Raw genomic sequence first — 19,829 nt, forward strand, 5'->3', positions numbered from 1 at the left:
AACTTGTGCAAAAAAAAAATAGGTGGTTGTGGTTAGTGAAGATTGGGGTCTTTCTAAACCCATTTTGGACATATCTATAAATCAAAAGGAAAGGGCCATGGAGACACTCAATTTCCATTGCATCCTTAAGGCAACCATCTGATCACTCTAACTGCCTGGTTTGAGAATTACGACTGACAATAATGACTGTTCGAGCTACGTCTCCATGCCAGTGATAACTCAACCAATCAGCATCATCTTGGATGCCCTCCCCAATGTCATTGTGGGTCAACCCACAGCAAGTGTACAGCAGCAGTTCAAGAGGACAGCTCATCACCACCTTCTCAAGGCCAACTAGGGACAGGCAATAAATACTGGCCAGCCAGTAATGCCCACATCCCACAAATAAATAAATAAAAATCTCAGGTTTCACTGTACTTTAGAAAGGTGGCATTATGGCTCAGTGGTTAGCACTGCTGCGTCACAGTGCCAGGGAAACGTGTTCAATTCCAGCCTTGGGCGAATGTCTGTGTGGAGTTAGCAAATTCTCCCCGTGTCTGTATGGATTTCCTCTGGGTACTTCAGTTTCTTCTCACAGTCCAAAAATGTACAGGTTAGGAGGATTGACGATGCTAAATTGCCCACTGTGTCTAGGGATGTGCAAGGTAGGTAGGTCAACCATGGGAAATGCAGAATTACAGGGATAGGATTGGGGCTGGTCCTGGATAGGATGCTCTTTGGAGGGTCAGTGTTGTCTTGATGGGATGAATGGCCTGTTTCCACACTGTAGGGATTTTCTGACTAATGCAAAGTAACACTACTCAATTGGATAAGTCTTCCACTATCTGGTTTATCAGCTTTGAAGCATGGCTAGGGCATTTTGGAGTCCAAATTACTTGACTTGACACTGGTATAACCTGTTTGTAGTTACAGGGGCAGAGATTTCCTTCATGCAAGCACTGAAGGGAACCTGTTACTATAGCTTGAGTAAAAATATCTTGGTAATGTGGGCTGCTTTATCTGTGCAACATTTCAGCTGAGATATTGGTTCACCGCAATAACTTCTTCCTGGTCAATGCAGAGCATCATGGAACTATTTGGTTTGGGTAACAAGTGCTCCAGCTGCTACTGCTGGGCTCTATTAGTTGGAGCTTCACCAAGTTGACAATCTCCTCCTGAACCTTGGGCAACGTTTTTGGGCCTAGCCAGTGAGGATGTTGCCCTGTGGTAGGAGCCTCTCCTACATCCAAACCAGGTAGAATCAGGGTGGTGCAACATGACTTGATTCTGCATAAACCCTTGCAACTTTGTCAAGTCTGCTTGCTATTGTTTGCCTCAATGGGTGAATAGGAATCAAAGTATTTCTACTTTGGTCATCTAGCTAGTTGGGAATTCAAATTAAGTTTCACTCACTTCTCCCTTCAAATTTTCCCCACTGCTCCCTTTCCTTCTAGGTAAGTCAATTTAGCTTGTCCTCTTTGCAAAAGTGGGCTTGATTTATCATGTTGACCTGTATCAGCCTTTCCTTTCCCTCCCTTCTGAGGTCTGAATTAGATGATTAAGTTCTCCTAGTGCCTCAGTTACTCTGAATTGTCAGTGAACCAGGATTTTAAGGATTTACCTGGTATTGATAGCAGCATTAGCATATAGACCCTGGCTGAAAAGAACAAAAACAGAAATTGCTGGCAAAACTCAGCAGCATCTCTGGAGAGAAAGCTCAGTTGCAGTTTTGAGTCTGGTGACTCTTCAGCAGAACTGATAGCAGCTCGGAAAAGATGGTATTTAAGCTTCAGACAAGGTTGGGGTATGGGGGCAAGTGAGATGCTGTGTTGAAAAGTCACTGGACTCGAAACATAACTGCTTTCTTCCCTCAGATGCTGCAAATCCTGCTGAGTTTCTCCAGCAATATCTGTTTTTGTTTCTGATCTCTAGCATTCACTGTTCAGGCACTGGGCATATTTGTCTACCTGTTTTATCATCATTGTCTGTTAATGAGTTCTTGGGCCATGTCAGAGATTTACAGGAGTTGCTACTGGAACTGTGCTATGTGTTCAAACATGGAGAATTCCTCCTTGTGTTTTATAAACCTTTTCTTGATTAGTTTCAAACACTTTCACATTTTGTACCTATAAACTAATACAAATAAGAGTAAAACTGGACTCATTGGGTGAGCTCTGGTGAAGAACAAATAAATCTAGTCCTTTTTCCCACATGTGAGGTTGCTTGGAGCAGTGCACCCTGACTATTATTTTTAGTGTGTGGTGACATCATTCTAGTGCTTCCTGTGATTGTAAGTGATACTGTGAACACTTCTAGGCATAGGGTTGATTTTGTTTTATAATCCCTACAGTGTGGAAACAGGCCCTTTGGCCCAACAAGTCCACACTGACCCTACGAAGAGTAACCCACCCAGACCCATTCCCCTGACTACACATCCTTGAACACTATTGGCAATTTAGCATTGCCAATTCACCTAACCTGCACATCTTTGGATTGTGGGAGGAAACCAGAGCACCTGGAAGAACCCACGCAGATACAGGGAGAATGTGCAAACTCCACACAGACAGTAGCCAGAGGCTGGAATTGAACCCGGATTCCTAGCGCTGTGAGGCAACAGTGCTAACCACTGAGCCACCGTGACCCCACATCTAATCCTTGACACTAGCCAGGGGCTGCACCAGCACTGTCATAGTTCAACAGCTTTTGTTGCTGTCTTCATAGAATTCCCACAGTGTGGGAGCAGGTCATTTAGCTCATCATGTCCAGACCTATCCTCTGAAGAACAGATTGAAGACAGTTGTCTGCAAGCTATGACCCTCTCAACACACTAGTCTACACTACCATCTCAGCCCAATAACACACACAGACTAAGGGTTCCAATTGATTTTCATCTGCTTTTCTGTACTTTCCTGAAGGGTAAAACATAGCTTGTCTTTTAACTCAAGTCCCCAGTCAGGATATATAACCTAGACGAGATGTTTTCCTGCTGAGAGGACATAATTAGATTGCTTTTCATCTCTTCCTTTTGAAGTTTTGCGCTTTAAAACTTACATGGCACTCTACAAGGTCCAACATTTCAATTGATCACACAGGGCAATTTTCAGCAGTCAGTAAATTCCAATCTGAGAAGTTATCTGAAAGACTTGGCTTGCAATCTTTGTTTTTAAAAAGACCTGTTTTGTTCAATATGTCTGTAAATAATTCAGTGTTCTGATCTGCCATCATGACACAGTCCAATCTTATGACCAGCCACTCATCTTTGTGAAATTATCTCCTTTTTATTTTAGATTGATACTTGCTTTAATTTTCTAAATTAGTCACAGATGGTGCACTCTTCCCTTGGAGTATTTCTGTCTAAATGTTGTTACGAGACAGGGTAAATGCCGCTGCTAATTTAAACCCGACACACAGAGAAGCTCACCTGGTGCCCTAATGTGTTAAACTTCAAGAGGCAAAGGACTATTCCAGAGGTCACTATTTAAAGTAAAACTTAACAATTTTATTCTTTAAGTCTAAATGAGAACATTAGACAACTATTTACAAGTCCTTTCCCTTAAAACTATTTTTTACCTCCCACTCAATAATACTGGTCTGATTAAAAAAAACCCTGATTAAGATTTACAAAAAAAATCATGTTTCAAAACCAGTCGACTTTGTTGATTCGCCTTTGTAGATTTTTCGCTCTATTTTCCTGGGTTATCTCTTTGGTTTTCAGTGGCACAACTTTTCTTATGGACAGGTATCTTTCTGAGAGCTATTTGGCTAGTAATCTATACTTGTTGGTGTTCTTGGCAGTTCTCCCCCTAACTGTTCAAAATGTCCAGTTTTATACCCCAAAACATTGGGTCATTTCATTGGTTTGATGTCATCAAAACACTAAATTCAAATTTGATTGAATTTTGGTATCTGGGCCATAATTTAAACTGTTTAGCTGAATTTGAATTTGGTTTTGTTCCATGGAAATACAACTCCAGCTATTTGTTTCAACCAAGTGTTACATTTTTAAATTGTTCAGCACACTCTGTGCTTTCAGTCAGTCCTTGCTCGTTTCCTCTCTCTTAAAGGTACAGTACATACCTCCACTTTCAAAACACTTCCCTTCTTAAGGAAAAACGAACCATCATAATGAAAATTTGGCTTCATTTTTTTCTCTATTCCTTTACCACATTATCATGACATACATACGACTTTAATCTAAGTTCATATTAACTTCTTCCCACATATATATAACATCGAATAGATACCAATCTCATCTATACTTTATCAGTTAAATCCATCATAACGCATCTCCGATTACCTTCTTACACCCTGCAGCATGTACAATTTGTAAATTAGAAGTCTGTAACATAAGACTCCAATGAAATAGTCTCATATTCTTGTCTTTAAAACATTCCAAGAACGTAAGAGGATTGTGATGCGTGTACACAAACTTCTCCAACACATTGTTTGTGTCTTACACATTAAAATGTTGGAAGGCCAGTACCAAACTCAACAGTTCTCTTTTGATCATGGAGTATTTCCTGTGGTGGATGTTGAGTTTATTCGAAAAGTAGTCAACTGGCAATTCAATCCCATCCTCATCTTCCTGTAGCAGTATAGCTGCAACTCCTATGTCACTAGCATCAATGGCAACTTAGAAAGATTTTGAAAAGTTTGGTGTAACTAAAGCTAGTGTGGTGGTTAATATTGCTTTTAAATGGTTGAATGCCTCCTGGCGTTGTTCTGTCCCCCGAAACTTTGTGTTCTCCTTCAGCAAATTGATTAACGGTCGCACTATATTGCTGAAGTTCGGAACAAATAGAATCCGCTTATGCCAAGAATCGAAGCATCTCTTTCTTTGAGGTTGGTTGTGGAAATTCCTCAACGGCTTTCATCTTTGCATTCCATGGGGTCGATCTTCCATGACCGATGTTATGTTCCAAGAACATTACCTCTGCTTTTGCGAATTCAGTTTTGTTTAAGTTTATTACCAGCTTTGCTTCTAGTAGTCATTCAAATAGCTCTGCCAACTGGACCATGTGATCTTTCCAAGACTTACTAAAGATCACTACATCGTTCAAATAGACTGCACAGTTTGTTAACCCAGCCACAACTCTGTTCATGAGTCTTTGGAATGTGACAGGTGCATTCTTCATTCCAAAGGGCATCACTTTGAATTGATATAGCCCATTTGAGGTTACAAACACAGAAGTTTCTTTCACCATCTCTGATAAAGGTACCTGTCAGTAACCACGAAATAAGTCCAACTTGGTGTTGTAACTGGCTTGTCCAACTTTTTCAATCAGTCCTCCAATCTTATATTTAATATGAGTTCGATTTTGTAATGGCTTTGACCTTCCGATATTCCACGCAAAATCATCGAGTCCTATCCGGTTTAGAAACTAAGACAATTGGCGAACTCCACTCGCTCTGGCTCGGTTTGATGATATCCATCATAACAATGGAAACTATATTTTTTTCTGAAGTATCTCCTTAACAATCTGTTATGCTATCTCCATCAACCTAATTTCACAGATCTTTTTAGCCAGGCCGTCATAACTGTCCTTGTTAAATTTAAAACAATCCACTTGTCTCACTCAAAGTGCAGTGGTTAGCACTGCTGCCTCACAGCACCAGGCACCCAAGTTTAATTCCAGCCTGAGGTGACAGTCTGTGTGGATTTTGCACATTCTCCCTGTGTCTGCATGGGTTTCCTCCGGGTGCTCTGGTTTCCTCCCATGGTCCAGAGATGTGCAGGCTAGGTGAATTGGCCATGCTAAGTTGCCCATAGTGTTAGGTGCATTAGTCAGAAGGAAACGGGTCTGGGTGGGTCACTCTTTGGAGGGTCGGTATGAACTTGTTGGGGCCAAATGGCCTGTTTCCACACTGTAGGTAATCTAATGAATATCGAATAAAACAAATCAATTAATGACTGTGAAATTTAGTTGTATTATGATCTCTGCTACCTTGGAGTGTCTTTGCTATGAGGTTGTTAATCAACTCAACATCGCTTTAGTGGCTTCAGGTGAGGAAGGAGGTTCGGGGAGGCGGCAGGAAATGTGGTGTGGATCCGGCTGTTCCTTGTGGCTGTATTGGCAGTGGCTGAAGACAAGGTGAGTCTGGGCCCAGGATTCCAATGACCTGTGTTTTCCTTGAGGCTTCTGCAGCATCTTCCTGGCAGCATGGCTGGTCTGATCTGGCCTGGGATTCCTTAAGTGGCTTCTGCAGCCAACTGCGAGTCCTTACAGCAGCTTCAGTCAGTCTGTGACACCTTTCTTTCGGTACCGTGGTGGGTCCGGCCTGGGATTCCAGCTAGGGTTTGTTTGTGTTTGTATGTAGATGTTGGGTCCTTGAGCCCAGAGCCATGAAATGGACTAAATCAACTTTATCTTAAATTCTCTTTTTGAATTTATTTTTTTCCCTTTACTAAATTGTCATTAAAGGACAAAATATTACATGGATTGACTGCCTGCAGATCGAGTATTTTTTTGAGCAAAGTAGAATGGATCTGCAAATATAATTCCGCAAAGTGGCCAAATTGGCTGATAGCCAAGTTTGGTATCCATGAGGATGGCTTCAACCGGGAACTTGGGTTCATGTCACACGACAGGAGACCCTGTAGTGTACACTATACACTCTCTCACTCACACTCACATACATGCTCTCTCTCATACACACACACATACACCCTCTCACAGGCCTATACTCCATCGCATTCACACACACACTTTACCAACCTTGCACACACACACAACCACACATTCTCTCACAATCACTCACACACACACACACACACACACATCTCTCTCTCCCTCTCTATCTCTCTCTCTCTCTCTCTCTCTCACATGCACGTGCACACACATATAAGTCTATGGATTGAATTTGTATTTGCAGACACATTTTATTTTGCTCAAAAAGTGCACAACCTGCAAGCAGTCAATACAGACAGTCAATCCATATAACATTTTGTAAATTCCACTTTGGAAATAGAACCAGTCTGACTCAAGATTGGGATACAGACAGACTCTAACCTCGCATTGTCTAAGTTGAGATGTCACTTTTTTCTTCATAAAACCTTAAGTTATCTTGAGAATGTGACTTAAAAGAAGCTCTGGGATTCACATATTAATGAACCGAAACCTGCAACCTATTTTAAAAGATGACAGACTTAACAACAATCTGAGTTTATTCAATATATCATTTCAGTTGCATGACATTGTAATCTTTTGATATAAATTCAGTGTCTTATCTTCTTGTGTACTCCATCCTGTATCATGGTTAGTGTTGGGGATTCTATTAAACACTTTCTTACCTTCTCTTCTTGACCCAGGCTGATTCTGCATCTCCCAAACTAAGGTCATTTCTCTCTGTTTAACAATGCCATCCTCAATTAACAGAACAGGCCTTCCACTTTGATCTAACTTCCTAACTTTAAAGGTTGTGTATTTTTGAATATGCAGGTTCCAGACTTTGCCATCTTGTAGCCATGTATCAGGACAGCTATCAGAGCATAAATATTTATTTTTATTTACACTGTTAATTCATATGTTTTATTAACTCAAACACAGAGCCTTTAGTTCTGTTTCTATTATTCTACTGTTGCACTCTTAGACTTGCAAAACAATGTCTCTTCCTGATCATCATTTACCTCATTTCTGCTTTGCTGTCTTGCCCTATCTTCTCTATTTAATTTATAAAATCTTCCCAGACTAGATCCCCTCACATGGACAATTTAGTTTAGTGTAATCTCAATGCCCTCCTTATATGATTTGTCAATACACTGGTCTCAGTCATCATTGTTATTGGCAGTCACTTGCTAATGGATGCCATTGTCCACCTAGGAAATTCTGTATCACTGGCCATGGGTTCAGTAGGTGATGAGCCCAATTCTCGAGCTGTATCTCCATTCACATAGTGGGCAGGAGTTTCCGGGAACCGGAATTGGTCCGTGTCCTCGAGATCATTGACATTCCTTTCTCCCATTCCTTTTCCTCTTGTCAATGGGTTTTGTCAAAGAACTTTACCCTTTCATGCAGGACCTTCCTTCAAGTTGGTTTCTTCCGAGCAATAGTCTCCCACATATTGGGAGAAAGTGAGGACTGCAGATGCTGGAGATCAGAGTCAAGAGTGTGATGCTGGAAAAGCACAGCAGGTCAGGCAACATCCGAGGAGAAGGAGAATTGACATTTCAGGCATAAATCCTTCATCAGGGTTAGTCTGCTGTGCTTTTCCAGCACCACATTTTCTCCCACGCATTGACAAATATATTGTATTTCTTGCGAGAAGCCTTTAGGGAGTCTTTCAAACACTTCCCTTGTCCTTATCTTATTTGAGTGCCTTCCTTGATCTGGGGCAAAGATGATTCGCTTTGGTAATCAGAACTCAGACATCCCAAGTACCAAATTCAGACATCTGGTCTAGCGGAGTTGGTTCCGGATGATCATGGTCTTGATGCTGGTGCTATTTGCAGCTTTAAGGATGCTGATGTTAGCATGCCTATCCACCAAGCTGATGCAGAGAATCCATCTCAAACTGCATTGATGGTACTTTTCAAGGTGGCATCTATCTCTAGTCCATCCAAATTGTGGTCTTCTGCTTTGCCTCAGTCCTGGTACCGAAACACATTTCTCCCAAACTAATCAATCAGCCACACATTCATCTCTCTAAGTTTACTTGTCCTATCCTAATTTTCTTATGGCTTAAACAATAACACAGAATTTGTTATCCTTGAAGTTCTGCTTTAATTAATTTAACCGCTTTTGCTCAAAACCCCTCAGCAAAACATCTTTCCTATTTCTACTGATGTTGTTAGTAATTATGTTCACCACAACCATTGGATTCTGCCCCTCCCATTACAGAACCTGGTGGATGTCACAAATCTTAGCACCAGCAGATGACACAGATGTCTGGACTCCCATTCTCAGCTTCTCAGAACCATATCTATTCTCCGAATATGTTATTGCCTATTAGTAGTACATTCCTTTAGTTTTCTTCTCTTGAGTGACTCCTTGTAACAGGGTGCAATAGTCACTTTGCTCACTCATTCTCATGCTTTGATCTATACAGTCTGCACAAATGTCTAACCTGTTAGGCAACAGCAAAAAAATGAGGCTCCTTCATTCTGACCTTCTCAAACCCCTGGCCTTCTTTCCTTGTTGTAAACTCCTCCTGTCCCTGACCATTGGTCAAATCAGAAGACCTCATCCTAAGGGGTATGAACTCCTCCTGGAATAAAGTATTAAGATTACGTATGCTCCAGCCTTCATTTGTTGCAGTATCTACATATGGTCAGTGGTCTACAGATCACTGACTTTGAGCTGAAGCTCACTGTAGATGTGTTTGATTCAGAGCTCCCACATCCTATAATTGCAGTACATCATCTGTCCTGCCTTTTTACTAAGTATTAGCTTCTACCTCAACCACAGACATGGCTCCGACTTTAACTTCCTACTCTTGCCGTTTCTCAAGTCTGTCCCACTCTTGCTGATTTTCAAGTCTGCTCATTCTCAAGGGTTTCTCAAGACTCCTGTTCTCAAGTTTCCTCTGTTCTCGCTGTGTCTCAAGTCTGCCTCACTTTTGCTTTGTCTCAAGTCCCACCTAATCTTGTGCTGCATACTACTGTCCCTTGCAGAGACTCTGAAACTCATCCAGATTTCTTTGCACAACCTCGCTACATCAGTTCACCCTGAGGTGCTCCCTTCCTTTCCCTAGGAGCCAGGCAGAGATTTGTTGGGCTGATGGTTCCTGTTTTTGCACTAGTTATATTCTAAATTTCCTTGCTTAGTCCCTTTTACTTTCTCGTTTAGGGTCCTTTTGTAGTGCCTGTCTGGCCTGGGCATTTTGGGATTCCAACAATTTGTTTGGCAGCTAGGTCATTCCCAAGAAGGGAATTACATTCCACCTACCAGGGTTTGGCAACCATTCTTATGATTAAAGACCTTGAGGCTAAACCTCACTGTACCTAAACTTGGTGGAGGGGAACAGACATGTGCCATTCCACTATTTCCTGATTTGGGTCTGCAGACCTCACTTTCTCCTCTAGCTTTCAGAGCAGAGTCAGGGGAAGGATGAGAACCATCTCTGACTTTAGAGATTTGGTAGTCCCAGAGGCTCTGGGTAAAGCAGAAGAAATAATATTTCCTTATTCATCGTAGCAAAACCCTTCAAAATTTATGAAACATCCCCCCCTATGCTCCAGTGGTTTGAATAGCTCTCCTTATCACAATGGCTTCCATCATTCCTAGTGAAGTATTTCAAGGCTAAGCAACAAAGGGGCAGCAGAGACAGGAGGAGTTGATAACTGAAGATCCAGCCATTGTTGATCAAAGGATTTTCACACTAGTATATATTATTATGATGTGGTAATGTACCTATTCCAACTTGTACACAGTAGCTTTTCGCTGTGGCATGCAGGGATCATGTTTCAGGATAGTTAAAGGAAGCATAGTCCAAGGGAATAGAACTCAGAGTACACAGTGGAAGACCATGGTGACAGTGTCTCTCAGGGGTGTGAAACTTTGGTTTCATCCCTCTCATCCAAGCCTCCTCTGATGACAACATCTAAGAGAAACAAGACCAGGTTAATCTGACAAAGACTAGATAATTACAGCTGTAAACTAGTCTTTCAACAGCTTCTCTGGGAAGAGGGCACCTCATTTTCAAAGTCAGGAATGTCACAGACATACAAACAGGACACCACATAGCATACAGGAGATAAAAGTTGCAGACACAAGGGTTATAAGACCATAAGACATGGAGCAGAAATTAAGCCATTTGGCCCATCAACTCTGTTCTGCCAGTCAGTCATGGCTGATAAATATATATATACAGTGGTGATAATGAAAAAGAAATCTTTTTGTTCTGAGCATCAGTACTGTTGGAACTCATATATTGCTTGAACAGCTCTTGAACTGATGTTGCAGACTTCATTTTTATTGCATGAGAATGAATGGAATAATGTTTCCCTGAGAGCTATTGGACTTTAATGAAATGGGAAAGCATTGTAAGCCACTACAATGGGGCATCCACTAAATTAAGCTTTCTGTTGCTGGAGGCAGTCTCAAATGAATTGCTGAATTATTTCTCCTGCTTCGGGTGAAAGGTAAAAGCATTGCATCAGTACATGTCACTGAGCTGTGTCAGTGTACTCTGGGAAATTAGACACCACCATTTGGACTGTGTGTAATTTAGTTCACATTACATTGCAATCATTAAAATAATGCATGCAAGACTAGGTTTACTGAAGATGATAAAGCCTTCAGTAACAAAGTTCCTTGAGGTATTAAAAGATGAAAAAGACAATTTGATAAATAAATGTTTACATATAAATAATTATATTATTTAATGGTACAGTTTGTTTCATCCCTTATTTTGTGCCGAGACATTGAAGTGCCTGGGGAAAACGATGCATGGAATCTTTTTAGGAAGTATTTTGAGTGATATTTGGCTCAGTAGTTAGCACTGCACCCTAACAGCACCAGGGACCCGGGTTCAATTCCACCCTCAGGTGATTGTCTGTGTAGAGTTTGCACATTCTCCCCATGCCTGCATGGGTTTGCTCCAGGTGCTCTGGTTTCCTTCCACAGTGCAAAAATGTGCAGGTTAAGTGGATTGGCCATGGGAAATGCAGGGTTTCAGCTATATAGAAAGGGGATGGGATGCTCTTTGGAGGGTCAGTATGAATTTGATGGGCTGAATGGACTATTTCTAGGGATTCTATAATTTATAAAAAATGCTACTACAATGCAAGCCAATGGCAAGGCAGTGAATCATTTGATGACCAGTAGTTACATCATCAATGTTCATATTAGAATTTTTTGAAGATTGTGTCATTGCATTGGGTAGCACAATTGCTCAGCGGTTAGAACTGCTGCCTCACAGCACCTGGGAACTGTGTTCATTTCTATCCTCAGGGGACTGTGTGGAGTTTGTACATTCTCCCCACGTCTGAGTGGGTTTCCTCTGGGTGCTCCAGTTTTCTCCCACAGTCTAGAGATTTGCAGGTTAGGTTAGGTGGATTGGCCATACTAAATTACCCATTGTGTCCAGGGATGTGTAGGTTTGGTGGATTAGCCATGGAAAATTGTGAGGTTATGGGTATGGGTGGATCTAGGTGGGATGTTCTTTGGAGGGTCAGTGCAGATGCGGTGGGGCTGAATGGCCTCTTTCTGCATTTTCGGGACTCTATGATTCTATGAAATAGAAAAGATGAACAAGGATGTGACAAAAAGCTGACAAGTGCTAATTTGTAGGCAAAAAGATATATGTTGCATAAAAAGATAGAAGTGGAGATGGTGAGGTAAGCCAAGGATTTTAAACGGAGGTGTTTTTTGTTAAATTAATGCTAGTTTTGATGAAAGGCCAATAATTCGAAAGGTTAACTCTATTTCTCTCTCCACAGATACTGCTTTACTGGCTGCGTATTTCAAGGTATCTGCTATGTCAACAACTTTTTGGGCTTGTAGAAAATTGATGTTGTTATTGAATTCTGAAAGCAAGTTCATGTTCTTCTGATAATTAAGTAGAAAATCTTGTCTTAGGCTCAATTGTGTAGCAGTAGTATAACAAAACATTTATTTAAGTATTTTGTAAACACATTTGCAGCAAACTGTTCATTTAAGGTCTTGATATCTTTGAATAAGTGAAAATAAAGTGATTGCAAGACAAATTGTAACTTCTCCCTACAACCCTGAAGCATAATCTGCTATTTGCACAAAAGAAGAAAATATCAATTGAAAATCCATCTGCCGATCCAATGAAGAAGTTTAACAAAATATTTATTCCAGCAGAGTCTGCACAAAAGCCTGTAGAATTGCTGTGTCTGGGTCTCATATCTTACAATAAAAAAACTGTGGAAATGTTGAGGAAATGAGCATTAATAAGGGTGGCATGTAGGCAGAGGGATAGGTAACATTAGGGAGGCTGCAGAACAATTGGGACAGGTTAGGAGAGTGGACAAAGAAGTGGCAGATGGAGTACAATGTGGGGAAGTGTGAGGTCATACATTTGGTAGGAAGAATAAAGGCACGGACTATTTTCTAAATGGGGAGAATATTCAGAAATCTGAAGTGCAAAGAGACTTGGGGGTTCTAGTCCAGGATTGTTTCAAGGTAAACTTGCAGGTTAAGCAGGTAGTTAGGAAGGCAAATGCAATGATGGCATTTATTTTGAGAGGACTTGAATATGAAAACAGAGATGTAATTCTGAGGCTCTACAATGCTCTAATGAAACCACATTTGGGGTATTGTGCACAGTTTTGGGTCCCATATCTCAGGAAGGATGTACTGGCCCAGGAGCATGTTTAGAAAAGGTTCACGAGAATGGTCCCAGGAATGAAACATTTAACAGATGAGGAACATCTGAGGTATATACTCGATGGAGTTTAGAAGGATGAATGGGGAACTAATTGAAACGTACAGGATACTGAATAGTCTAGACAGAGCAGATGTTGGTAATATGTTTCCATTGATAGCAGAGACAAGGGCCCAAGGGCACAGCCTAGGAGTAAAGGGAAGACCTTTTAAAACAGAGATAAGGAGAAACTTCTTCAGTCAGAATGGTGAATCTATGGAATTCACTGCCACAGAAGACTGAGGAGGCCAGATCATTGAGTTAACTTAAGACTGAGATAGCTAGGTTCTTGAGTATTGAGGGGATCAAGGGTTATGGGGAGAAAGTGAGAGAATGGAGTTGAGAAACATATCAGCCATGGTTGAATGACAGAGCAGACTCGATGGGCTGAATGGCCTAACTTCTGCTCCTATGTCTTATGATATTATGGAAATGCATGCTTACATGGATAGGGGGATCCGGTTGGGATGATCTTTGGAGAGTCGGTGTAGATTTGATGGACCGAATGGTCTGCTTCCACACAACAGGGATTCTATGCATCAATAGGCTTTTACAGCACCACTCTAATCTAGAACTGCCATTTCTCTAGTTATCATTATTTGCTAATTATTCACAGATGTATTCATTTATTTGGATTTCATTGTGAACTGGAAAGTATGCACGCTAATCTACGTTACTCCAAGCGTCTACATTCGGTTTAGCATTAAGTATAATTACATCCAGCCTTGAAATTGAAATTCAGAGATTCGAGAGAAAGCTGGATTTTTCTTAGTGGTTTATGTTCCAACTGTCTATTTTTCTTCCAGTCAGCAGCTTTGTTTATCTTTACATTTTGTAAAACGTTTGCGCCATTTGGAAGGATTATAATGAGGTCAGCTAGGTGGACTTCATAGAATATGAGTTTCCTGATTGAGGCTGTTAACCTGGTCCACTCAGGGAGCCCTGGCTGGCAGATATAAGCAGGAGTGTCAGAGGTTCTGTTCACTCTAAGAGATGGCTTTGAGGGAGCTGGATCAGTGTCAAGACTCTCCACATGTAAATAAAGGGTGACGGGCTACTGGTCTCTGTGGAGTTATTTCTTATCTTATTTCTAATAAATAGTCTGTCTAGTTAAGCAATTGCAAAGGCAGCTCACCCAAGTGAAGGCACAGCCCGTGGCGTGTTGGACATCACGGAGGAACCATGTGTCCTAGGCAAACATGAAGAACAACTTTGCATGGCTGCAGGACATGTTTCTGGGTGAAGGTGAACCGCCAGATGTCACGCTCCACATTGATACCAGTGCAATGAGGTATTGAACACAGACTTTTGAGTCCTAGGTAGGAGATGAAAAATCAGGAATTCAAAAGCAGTACTCTCAGGATCACTCCCAGTCCCACATACCGCTAAGCAAAGGAGTGAGTTTAATTTGAATTTGTTTGCAACAAAATTTATCATTTAAAGGATGCCTTTCCTCCCAGCTCCAAATGAACTTTTTTTTTTCAAAAAAAGTATTAATTTACCCCGGCTTACTTGAATTAACAACAAGTGAGTTTATTAATGACAAAATGAAAGAAGAATTAGTCATGAAACTCATGTACACACAGATTAGAAAAAATATACGAGTCCCAAATAGTAAATGTCTGAAACAAAAATACGGATCAATCTCTGAATTGTTCACAGAGAGCAGACAGTTGAACATTACGGCTGTTGCAGTGGAGGTGATCAGTAGTTTTGATGTTGTTCAGTGAACAGTCAGCTTTATAGTCCTTAAATTTTGCAGATCCCTTAAGAACTCTGTAGTTCTGAGGCCTTTCAACCATGATGGAATTCCAGTTCTCAGGGTTAGACTGAGTCCTCTGTTATCTTTCCTTACCACTAATTTCCAGCATTCAGAGTGAGAGAATTAACATTCCTTTGACTGTGGTCTTTAAAGAATCACTGTACTGTTATTACACAGAAAGAGGCCATTCAGCCTATGCCTGCACAGCTCACACTAACATTATTAGCAAGTGCTAATTTCCCGCCTTTTTCCCATACCCTTCCACATATTTCTATCCAATATAATCTCCCAATGCCCCTCCTGAATGTCTCAGTTGAAACTGCCTCCACCATATTTCCAGGCAACGTGTTCATCACCCTAACTACTTACTGAGTAGATTTCTTTTTCTCACATCACTTTTGTTCCAGTTCACTCAAGATTTTGCAAACCTCAATCAAATCACTTATTAACTTCTTCTCTCCAAGGAGAATAGTTCCAACGGCTTCAGTCTATCCTCATTCCTGGAACAATTTTTGTAAACTGCTTCTGCACTCTGTGCAAAGCATTCACACCTTTCCTATAATGTGGCACCCATACCTGGACACTATACTCCAGCTGAGGTCTAACAAGGATTGTGTTCAAGTTCAGCATCACTGCCTTGCTGTTGTATTCTGTCTTATTTATTGACTGCCACCATCAGAGATACACCCAGGTCTCTCTGTTCCCACATCCCTTGAGAATTGAACTCCCTATGTCCTTTCTACCAAAGTGCACCACCTCAAACTTGAGCCTCATTTGCACTATCTGCCCACTCCAACATCTCAATGTCTTTTTGGAGTTCTACATTGTACTCCTCACAGTTTACAATTTTTTCAAGTTCTGTGTAATCTGCAAACTTTGAGATTTTCCTCCACATTCCAAGATCTAGATCATTAATATATGTCAGGAAAAGCAAGGGCCCAATACTAAACCACTACAACTTTTCCTCCAGTCTGATAAATACCCACTGTTTCCTATCAGTAAGCCAATTTTGTGTCCATGTTGCCACTGTCCTTTTTATACCATGACCTGCAACTTTCTTCCCAAGTCTGTCACGGAGTCTTCGAGTCATACAGAATGGAAACAGACCCTTCGATCCAAACAGTTCATGTCGAACATAATCCTAAACTAAACTAGTCCCAGCTGCCTGGTCCTGGCCCATATCCACCCAGTCTTTCCCATTCATGTACTTTTAAAAATTGTAATTGTACCAACATCCATTACTTCCTCTGGAAGTTCATTCCATATTCTCCTCTCACTTTAAAAGTGTGCCCCCTTGTCTTAAAATCCCCCATCCTAGGAAAAGACAACTACCATTAACTCTATCTATACCTGTCATTATTTTAAAGCCTTTACAAGGTCGCCTCACAACCTCCTACTCTCCAATGAAAAAAAGTCCCAGCCTAACCAACCTTTCTTTATAACTCAAATCTTCCATACCCAGCAACATCCTGGGAAATCTCTTCTGAACTCTCTCCAGCTTAATAGTATCCTTCCCATAACTGGGTGAACAGAACTGGACACTACTCCGGAAGAGGCCTCACCAATGTCCTGTACAACCTCAACATGACTTCCCAATTCCTATACTTAAAGGACTGAGCGATGAAGGTGAGTCCTTTTCAATCACACTGTGGAAATGTGACTCAAAGCTCAAAGCATTATGTACCTGCACCCCAGGTTCCTCTTCTGTGGCATTGTATGAAATGCATTCTGGAAAATATTATCCATCCTCACAGCACTGTAATACTCAAATCTTGGATGGTATACGTGGCAGTATTCCACCCCGCTAATACATTCAAGTAAAGTTGAAATCCCTGTATTCTTCCAAGAAGAAAACGCAAAATGTGCCTGCAATTTGGGGTATAATCAAACGTTTATGGCTTTCTGTTGAGTGGACTGATTTGGCGGGGGTAGGGGTGGAGGCGTTTGGTGTCATCAGCTTCTCATTATCTTTGTGGTCACAAAAGATCATTATCCAGTCTGTTGGACAGTTCTTTGAAGTGAGTTATTACATTCCATCATTCTCTTCCTCTAACCAAGCGCTTAATTTATATTCACTGCAATATTTAGCCATTTCAAACCTCTTTTAAAAGACTCATCTTTGGAATTCTAGATTAGAGTGGTGCTGGAAAAGCACAGCAGGTCAGGCAGCATTCAAGGAGCAGGACAATCGACGTTTCAGGCAAAAGCCCTTCATCAGGAATGGGCTTTTTGCCCGAAACGTCGATTTTACTGCTCCTCGGATGCTGCCTGACCTGCTGTGCTTTTCCAGCACCACTCTAATCTAGAATCTGGTTTCCAGCATCTGCAGTCATTGTTTTTACCTCATCTTTGGAATTACAAGGTAAAAGTATTTGGGGTTCTGACATTCAGGGTTCCAGCTTTGGTTCTTTACAAGCTCATGTTAAAGGAATGGCAATAATCACAGGTGACTTTAATTTAAATATAAACTGCAAAAATGTAGGTGCCTTGTTGAGGAGTTCTTAGAATGCTTTTGAGATAGCTCTTAGAGTAGCATGTTTTGCAACCAGCTCGAGAGCAGATTTTATTAGACTTGGTATTGTGTAATGTGACTACAGCATGAATGAATGACCTGAGAGTAAAGGCATCTCTAGTTGGTAGTGACCACCATATGATTGAGTTTTATATTCAGTTTGAAAGTGAGAAGACTGGTGCTAACCTCAAACAGATCATTGTTCGTAGCAAGCTGCCTGGCTTTCAGGACAACTCCATACAACCCTGTCATGGTAGGCGCTGCAAGACGTGTCAGAGTGTGGACATGGATACTACCGTTACACATGGGGACACCTCCCACCATGTACGTGGCAGGTACTCATGTGACACAGCCAACATTGTCTATCTTATATGTTGCAGACAAGGATGCCCTGAGGCATGGTACATTGGGGAAACCGAGCAAAGGCTACGGCAACGGATGAATGGGCACCGCACAACAATCAACAGACAGGAGGGTTCCCTCCCAGTTGGGGAACACTACAGTGGTCCAGGACATTCGACCATGGACCTTTAGGTGACCATCCTCCAAGGTGGACTTCGGGACAGGCAGCAGAGGAAAGTGGCCGAGCAGAGGCTGATAGCTAAGTTCGGTACCCATAGGGAGGGCCTCAACCGGGACCTTGGGTTCATGTCACATTACAGGTGACCACCATTGCACTATACACACACACAAGCACTCTCACACACACACACACACTCCTACAGACACACACTCCCACACACATACACCCACTCACAGACTTAAGACACTCTACACTCACATACACACACACGTACACTCTCTCTCACACTCACAAACTCCCACCCCAGACAGAGACAGACACACACAAGGACCCACATCCACAGACATACATATATGTTTGTGAGGTGAATTTGCAAAGTTACATTATGCTTGCTCAAAAACTGCATGAATTCATGTAAGACTATGTTATCTCACTTTTTAGATTAGAATCAGTCTAAACATTATGGCATAGACAGAGAACACAGAGGCTAACACCTTCGACATATTGTCTGGCTAACACCAAGTGTTACAGTTAACCTGAAAATGTAACTTTTAAAAAACGTTTTGTGATTTACACATGAAAGAAGTGAAACTATCATGGTATTCGAACAGATGAAAGACACAACAAAAAATCAAGCTATTTTTCAATGTATAATTTCAGTTACATCACACAGTAAACTTTTGTTATAAATTCTGTGTCTTACAATTGTGTACTCCACAACCACTAGATGAAGGAGCGGCGCTCCGAAAGATAGTGCTTCCAATTAAACCTGCTAGACTATAACCTGGTGTTGTGTGATTTTTAACTTTGTACACCCAGTCCAACACCAGCATCTCCAAATCATGGGTGCTAAGTTAGCATTTTAAACCTGAATAAGGGCAATTAAGTGGACATGAAAGCTTGGATAGCTGATATAAACTGACATATGAGGATATGGGATAAATAAACAGAAATAGACATCTAAGGGGATATTTCAGAATAAGTGAACTCCTAATACAAAACAAAATCTAAATGTTGGACCAACCATCGGTGGTTAACTAAAATTGTTAACAAAAACATTAAAGAAAATAACATACAACTATTAACCTTGGGCACCTGGGTTCAAATCCCACAAGTCATTGAACTTCAGGAAGCAGAATGGAGGACATGTCTCTGTCTGTAACAATGATGCTGAGGTTAAGGTAGTCGAGAGCTTCAAGTTCCTAGAAGTAGATATCACCAACGATCCATCCATGTCGATATTACAGTCAAGAAAACACATCAATGCCTCTACTTCCTCAGAAGGTTAAGGAAATTCAGCATATCCACAATGACCCACAGAAAGCATCCTATTTAGATGCATCACAGCTTGATCTGGCAACTGCTCTGCCGAACACCGCGAGAATTGCAGAGAGTTGTGAACACAGCCCAGTCCATCATAAAAATCAGCTTTCCTTCCACTGACTCCCTCTACATTTCCCACTACCTTGAGAAAGCTACCAACTTAATCTAGGACCCCTCCCATCCCAATTATATTCTCTTCCAGCCTCTTCCATCTGGCAAATGAAACGTGAGTTTGAAAACACATACCAACAGATTTAAAAACAGCTTCTTCCCCACTATTATCAATGGACCTCTCATATATTAGAATTGATCCTTCTCTGCACCTTCTGTATGACTATATTCTGCATTCTGTTCTATTACCCTGATGTACTTATGTAAGGTATGATTGGTCTGAATAGCAT

General features: G+C 41.2%; 1 long non-coding RNA gene across 1 annotated transcript in view; it reads left to right on the forward strand.

Annotated features, from left to right (window-relative positions):
- The window catches only part of LOC122559365, a 45,278-nt gene extending 27,278 nt beyond the window's left edge, over nucleotides 1-18,000 (forward strand). Inside the window, exons 2-3 of the long non-coding RNA XR_006314407.1 lie at nucleotides 12,359-12,387; nucleotides 17,963-18,000. This is a non-coding gene — a long non-coding RNA (uncharacterized LOC122559365). The remainder of the gene's footprint in view (nucleotides 1-12,358; nucleotides 12,388-17,962) is intronic.
- The last annotated feature ends 1,829 nt before the right edge of the window (nucleotides 18,001-19,829 follow it).

The sequence above is a fragment of the Chiloscyllium plagiosum genome, chromosome 19 (assembly GCF_004010195.1).
Source record: "Chiloscyllium plagiosum isolate BGI_BamShark_2017 chromosome 19, ASM401019v2, whole genome shotgun sequence".
NCBI lineage: Eukaryota > Metazoa > Chordata > Chondrichthyes > Orectolobiformes > Hemiscylliidae > Chiloscyllium > Chiloscyllium plagiosum.